Raw genomic sequence first — 8,154 nt, forward strand, 5'->3', positions numbered from 1 at the left:
TTATTTGTGCATTTTAGGCATAACATAAAGGTAAAACATGTATAGTTGATAAGCATAACATATAGGTAGTTTACCAATTAACATCTTAACTGAAAATATGTCAGTTAATCGATTAAGTAAAGCTTTAATCGATTAACATGAAAACATGTTTAACAGTTTCAATAGATAACTGAATTGGATAGAGTTTATAGTTTGTTCTTTCTTGTAATATTTGAGCTATTTTAGTGCTTCACATTACTCTGTTTTTGGTGTTGTTTGTGTAATAAGGGAAATCGTCTCTTGGTGTCGTGCCACGAAAGAGATCAGAGAGTCTTCACCAAGACTTGCAGGTCTTGAGTTTAGAGCATACTCTTGGCTGGGGTTAGATCGTAGGAAAGGTTTTCCTAGGCGATTGGGTAAAGTCAAACCAAGGTAGAGGTTCTGGGAACTCAAGAAGGGGGAACTCAAGAAAGGAGCGTTCAAGATCTTGTAATTGGAAGTGTGTTTGTAAGGCACATTGGTTTCAATTTTAGTGAAGAAAAATCTCCCAGATCAGAGGGGAGCACTAGATGTAGTTTTGTAGTGGACCGCAAAACGAAACAGTATAAAAACCTTGTTGCAAGCTGTTTGTTTCCCTTATCTCTTTACTGTTTTTTTGTATCTTTTAATTGCCTATTAAAGCTAATATTTTGAATATAGCATTACTGCCAAATAAAGATTACTTGTGTTCAAATATATCTGCCATATCAATTATGTGTAATCTGCAATTGGTTGTGTAATTGAGCCAGTCAGCAACTGCTAATTCTCTACGACTTAATTGATTAACTCATATCATTAATCGATTAACTGGCCAAATTTCCAGAACAAGGCGTTGGTGCAAATAGCGGTAAGTGGGAACCAAGACACCTATTCACCCCCCTCTTCTAGGTGTATTCTATCACTGATACCTAACAAGTGGTATCATAGCTAGTACGATGTGCTAGCTCAACCGTATCCGCGTGATCTATTAGGGAAATTAAATGGGTTCCACCAAGCCCTTTGGCGGAGATGGCTCATCCATTAACCGCCCTCCTGTATTCAGTGGCAAAGGATATGCCTAGTGGAAAGTTCGCATGAAAATCTTTATAGAGGCCGTCGACTCGGATATTTGGGAATCCGTAGTCAACGGGCCCTTCGTTCCACAACATTTAGTGGATGATGAACTGAAAGATAATCCTAAAAGTATATGGACGATGATGAATGCAAAAAGGTTCAGTATAACCTGCGTGCCAAAAATATCATCACATCGGCCCTATAAGTGAAGTCAAGTGTGCCAGGTTAAATGCCCTGACACATGAATATGAGTTATTTCGTATGTTACCAAATGAATCTATTACTGATATGCAAAAACGTTTTACTCATATAGTTAACCATTTAGTTGCTTTGGATAAATTGTTTAACAAAGGAGAGCTTACTAACAAAGTCTTACGTTGTCTTGGCAGGAGATGGCAACCAAAAGTAACAACTATTATGGAATCAAAGGATATTGACTCCATGCCTTTGGAAAACTTCAAGAGCATGAAATGGAGCTTGGACGCCTGACTATGCACGAACAATCAGATCGCAAAAAGAAAAGTATATCTCTTAAGGCAACAACGTCTCAATCTACAGAAGAGAGAGAAGACGATGAAAATAGACGAAGAAACTTTGAGACTTCTCGTATGCAAATTCGGGAAATTTCTAAAGAAAGGAGGCTTCAAACGTTTCCAGAAGAAAGAAGTGCGAGAGTCGACCAGAAAAGGCAAGAGTAAAGAGCGCTTCACTTACCATGAATGTGGTAAGCCAGGACATATGAGGTTCTAGTGTCCTACTTACCTCAAGAAGGTTGATTCAGATAAGAGTGCTCCACGGGATTTCAAATCAAAGAAAGCTTACATAGTATAGGATGTTCCAGAGGAGGACACGACATCCAGCACCTCAAATGAAGAGGAGACAGCAAAGCTATGCTTGATGACAAGAACTGATGATGCATGTTGCTCAAATTCAAAAGAGGTAAATAGCGAGGTATATTCTAACACCTCATCTACTTCATCTGATGATTCTCCTTCTTATGAGGAATTATATAATGCGTTTGTCGAATTGCATGATGAGTTAAAGAAATTAGCTAGGATTAGTTCTGATAGGAAAAGAGTAATCCTGCTAAATGAACAAAAAATAGTCCCGTTACAAAAAGAATTAGATGAACTAAAATTGGAAAATGAAACATTAGATTTGATCTATTCTTGTAATGCATGCAATTGCTCTGATAATAATTTATGTCAACCAACTGTCTGTGATTCTTGTGGTGATTTGAAAAATGAAAAATTGAGATTAAATGAAAAACTCGCAAAACTCATAGAGTCAAAACATGTTAGACACTATGCTTAGTAAAACCATAAATGTTGGTGACCATACCAGGCTAGGATATATTCCCCATTCGCGTAGGAGAAGACCATATAGGAGACCTATTAATCGGCCAAATAAGAATTGTTTTAATAAAAAGGTCCCTACATGCTTTTATGGTGGCACTCATGGCCACACTTCCTAATCTTGTTATATTAGAAAATGTGGTATACCTAGTGGCATGTATGTATGGATGAAAAGGGAAATAACTCCCTAGTTACTAACAGAAAAGGACCCAACATAACTTGGGTACCTGAAAAAGCCAAGGGATCTATGTTTTACAGGTATGTCTTCGAACACTTGGACAACATTGGTATCTTGATAGTGGATGCTCGAGACATATGACGGGTGATAGATCAAAATTCCTAGATCTATCCTTACAAGAAAAAGGGTTTGTCACATATGTAGACAACAACAAAGGGAAGATACTTGGCACCGAAACAATTGGCAACTCAAATCAGACCGTGATCGAAAATGTGTTATATGTTAAAGGTCTGGAACATAACCTCTTGAGTATCAGCCAACTATGCGATACAGGTAATTGTGTATGTTTTGATTCCGAGTGGTGTATTATTCGTGACAATATATCTAACAAAGTTAAGTTTGTCGGATATCGTATAAATAATATCTATATGGTTAATATCGAGGATGTCACTACTCTGTTTTCAAAATGTTTTATGTCCAAAGAGGATGACTTTCGGCTTTGGGATAGGCGTGTCGCTCATATTCGGATAAAGCATCTTGATAAATTGTCTAAAAATAATTTGGTTGATGGGCTGCCAAAACTTGATTTTAAAACTCGAGAAACTTGTGACACTTGTCAAAGATGTAAACAAGTTGAAAACTCTTCTGCTAAAAATAATGTGATATCCACAACAAGATCTTTGCAGATTATCCATATGGACTTGTTTGGACCATCACAGGTTATGAGTTTTGGTGGTAGCTTTTATGCTTCAGTGATCGTTGACAATTTCTCTAGATTCACATGGATATTATTTCTCTCGTCCAAAAGCGATGTTTTTAAGTCTTTCAAAAATTTTGCAAAGAAAATTCAAAACCAGTTTAATCATAAGATAGTATATATTCGACCTGATCATGGTGGCGAATTTGAAAACCATTTATTTGATAAATTTTGTAATAAATATGGTATTATGCATCAATTTTTGGCCCCTCGTACCCCTCAACAAAATGGAGTTATAGAGAAGAAGAATCGAGTCTTAGAGGAGCTTGCTAGAACGATGCTAAATGAAAGCAAGGTTCCTAAATATTTTTGGGTTGATGCAGTGCATACAGCTTGCTATGTGATTAATTGTATACTCTTGAGGCCTACTTTCTCAAAAACTCCATATGAACTTTTAAAAGGTCGTAGACCTAATATTTCTCATTTTCATGCTTTTGGGTGTAAATGCTTTATATTAAATAATGGAAAAAGATATTTAAGTAAATTTGATTCAAAAGCTTATGATGGTATATTTTTGGGGTATTCATTGTATAGTAAAGCTTATCGAGTCTTTAATAAGTATTCAATGCAAGTAGAAGAGTCTGTGCATGTCCATTTTGACGAATCTACTCCAAAAGAGAAGAGGAGGGTATTTTATGATGATGTTGCAGGTGCTTTGGAAGAAGCATACTCTAAGGGCATGGACCAAGACAAAGAAGCAGAAGTGGAACAAAGAAGAAGCAGAAATAAAGCAAACTATACAAGATGAGCCTCAGGACCTTCCAATCGCGTGGAAGACCAAGAAGGATCATCCACTCGATAAAGTGATAGGTGATATAACTACGGGGTGGTAACTCGTAGCTCCTTACATAAATTTTGTAACTTTGTAGCTTTTGTATCTCAAATCAAGCCTAAGACCATTGATGAGGCCATTGAGGATGTGAACTGTGGTATAACTATGCAAGAAGAGCTAAACCAGTTCGAGCGCAATAATGTATGGGACTTGGTCCCTAAGCCTAAAGAACATCTAGTGATTGGTACTAGATGGGTCTTTCGTAATAAATTGGATGAATCTGGATTGATAAGCAGAAATAAAGCTCGCTTAGTGGACAAGGGCTACTACCAGGAGGAGGGCATCGATTATGATGAGACCTACGCTCTTGTAGCAAGATTAGAGGCCATAAGGATGCTTTTATCCTTTGCATCAATTATAAACTTCAAGCTCTTTCCAATGGATGTCAAGAGCGCCTTCATGAATGGCTACATTCAAGAGGAGGTCTATGTAGATCAACTTATCGACTTTGAAAATTTTAAATATCCAAACCATGTATATAAACTCAAAAAGGCCCTTTATGGCCTGAAACAAGCTCCCAGAGCTTGGTATGATAGATTGAGCTCTTTCCTATTGGAAAAAGGATTCGTGAAGGGTATGGTTTATACTATCCTCTTTATTCGTAGATTTGATAATCATGTGCTTTTATTTCAAATATATGTTGATGATATAATCTTGAGATCTACTAATGACATTCTATGTAAAGAATTTTCTGAGTTGATGCAGGGTGAATTTGAGATGTCGATGATGGATGAGATGACCTTCTTTATTGGACTTCAAATCAAACAAATGGAAAACGACATCTTCATTCATCAATCGAAATATTGCAAAGAGTTACTAAAGAAGTTCGACATGGAGTGTAAAGATAAAGATGAAAAGGGAAAAGCAATCGAGGTAACCAAATATCGTGGGATTATCGGCTCATTATTTTATTTAACTGCAAGTCGCCTCGATATTACGTTTAGTGTTTGTATGTTTGCTAGATCTCAAGCTTTGCCTAAAGATTCACATTATACTGCTATAAAACGAATAATGAGATATTTAAAAGGAACAACTAATATGGGATTATGGTATCATAGGGATGCCTCATTATCCCTTGGTAGGGTATTCTGATTTCGATTTTCCAGGATGTAAGTTGGATCGGAAAAGCACTAGTGGGACTTATCATTTACTTGGTAGTTCCTTAGTTGCATGGCACGGTAAAAAGCAAGCATATGTTGCTTTGTCCACCGCCGAAGCAGAATATATTGTCGATGGTGTGTGTTGTGCTCAAATCCTTTGGATGAAGCAGCAACTTAAGGACTTTGGACTTAATCTATAAAAGATTCCAATAAAATGTGATAATACAAGTGTCATAAACCTATCCAAGAATCCCGTTTTGCATTCTAGAACCAAGCATATTGAAATTAGACATCATTTCTTGCACGACCATGTACAAAAAGGCGATTGTGTGCTTGAATTTGTTGAAACATCTAAGTAAGTGGCTGATATTTTCACCAAGTCTCTCTCACGAGATACCTTCTATGTTCTTCGAAGAGAAGTTGGAATTCTTGATGAAAATTATCTAGATTAAAATCGTCTAAAAATGTTATTATATGCTTCGCATGATTGTGTCTTCTATGCTTCAAAATGTATAATTGTTATGAATGCATCATATTCCTTTTATGACTCATGATCTTGTGTAACAAGCTGAAAATGTATATGTGATTGAGTAAAAACTGCTTGGTAAATGTTAGAAATCTTTGCATGCTTTTAAAACCCAAAAACCTCTTGATTCTACAAATCTAATGCGATACAAGTTAATCGATTAATTATCCTTCTTGATCGATTAAAATGAGTTCCAGTAACAAACATTTCAATTTTCACTACATTTAATCGATTAAGACTTATTTTAATCGATTACATGGACTCATTTTTCTGAAAACCTGGAACTTTTACACTGCTTAATCGATTAAATGCAGCTCTTAATCGATTAACGACAACATATATATTAGAATCAGAAGCGTTTTTGCCATTTTTTCAAACCCTCTCTTCCTTCTTTTATCTGAAAATCTCAAATGCAAGCAGCAAATTCGAAATCTTAGCTTAATAGAAGCATTAAACCTCACCTTTACCCCATTTGTGCACCTCAATTCATCTCTAGTCCTCAAGAAATCCCATTCCCAATTCCAAAACCCTAAGCTCTAGGTTCCCTCCCTTATCCTCTCATTACTCACGGTTTTCATCATCAACGGAAAGAGGATGTTCGAAGAGGTTCAAGACAACTGCTCAACGCACTTGTAGGCCTCCTAATGCTTCATCTTCAAATCCGAACGTGAGGCACGACCGAGGAGATCCCTACTACTCACTCATACTTCAGGAGACCTGGTAGTCCAAATTTTTGGGAAGGAAACCCACCTATATAAGGTATGTTGATCTTACCTGGATGGCGGAACAGAACTTCAAATTTCCGCAAGGTATGCAGGCTCTGGGTGTTGTAATGTTTTTGGAATTAACGGATAATATGTACCCAACTTTGATTAGGGAATTTTATGCTAACCTCCGTTATAAGGATGGTAGATACTGGTTTATGATTTCTGGAAATCTGTTTGAGATGGATAGTAGTATTTTTATGAATGTGGGTGACTTATCCACTACTAGTGTTAGCCTAGGTGATTGCGAATGGCTTGCTGATTTCAATGTTGTTGAGGTATATAAATCATGTTTGAGAGGTCCCCATTTGTATGTCCATCGAGAATTGACTAAAGCTAGTTCTTTATCGGTAGAGAATAGATTGCTTCACTATTTGATTGCCTACATCTTGATTCAGAGGAACACTAACCACGCACAACCTACTGTTAATGATCTGAAATTTATGTATGTTGTGAAGGTGAACATAATGGTTAATTGGCCTGAAGAAATTCTGAAGGTCGTGTATAATGTCTCTACATCACAATCCAAATTGCTGCCCTACAGTATCTTCATATCGAGAATTATTGACTATCTGCATATTGACGTATATGACACCATCGTCACAGAGACTTCTGACAAAGATCACCTTGTTGGTGAAAGCCTTATCCACAAGATGGGTATCTACAATTATGGAAGTACTTGGCAATACCAGGAAAATTTTACTACAATGGATTTGGAGCTATCTGATGATGAGGATCAGGCTGGTGCAAGTCATCCTAATGCATATACTCAGGGGGAGCCATCTAGAACTGCACAGCAAGAATCATCCTTTGGATCAGCTCAATTGGATGCCATGGAGCAAAGGCTAAACAACAGGATGGATTTACACTATCAGTCTTTGAAGGACTCCTACCATACTAATTTGGAACAATTTGAGGAGCGTCAGGTTTCTTACATCTATAACCACTATCAGGCTATGAGGAGCTTTGTCCAGAACATTGTTGAGGCACAGAATGCGAGGTTTTGTGCAGAGTTTGAGAAGTTGAGATTCCTCATCTAGGGTGATAGTAGTCTGACCGTACCTCATAACAGAGATTCTCCTCCGCATCCTTAGATTCGAAGGCCCTAGATCTTAGATTGCCCTAGGTTTAGTCCTTCTATATGGCTAATGTTTAGGATTTATGCTGCTTTGTAATTTCGAGACATATTTTTTCTTTGCTTTCTGGATTTAACTCTAACTATCTACTATTGCTGCAACTTTATGACTTGATATGCATGCCATTTGAACTTAAATCGTTTCTATTATGGTTTCATGTTGCTTATATATGTCAAATATAGCATGATTGCATGTTTAATGGATCTTGATCGTGTTTGATTATATGTACATCTTATGCTTGATTAAGCCTATTGTTTCAATGTTATAATATAAATGCTTGATCATTCCATGCTTGATTGGTTCATGTATAACCCTCCATGCCATTAAATCTGTCATATTGTTGTATTTTGTTGGTTTAATCGATTAACTTGTTGTTTTAATCGATTAAATGCTGATAAATTTGTGCACTTGTTCAATTCTTTCATCAACTGGTTA

The sequence above is a fragment of the Lupinus angustifolius genome, chromosome LG16 (assembly GCF_001865875.1).
Source record: "Lupinus angustifolius cultivar Tanjil chromosome LG16, LupAngTanjil_v1.0, whole genome shotgun sequence".
Lineage (NCBI taxonomy): Eukaryota > Viridiplantae > Streptophyta > Magnoliopsida > Fabales > Fabaceae > Lupinus > Lupinus angustifolius.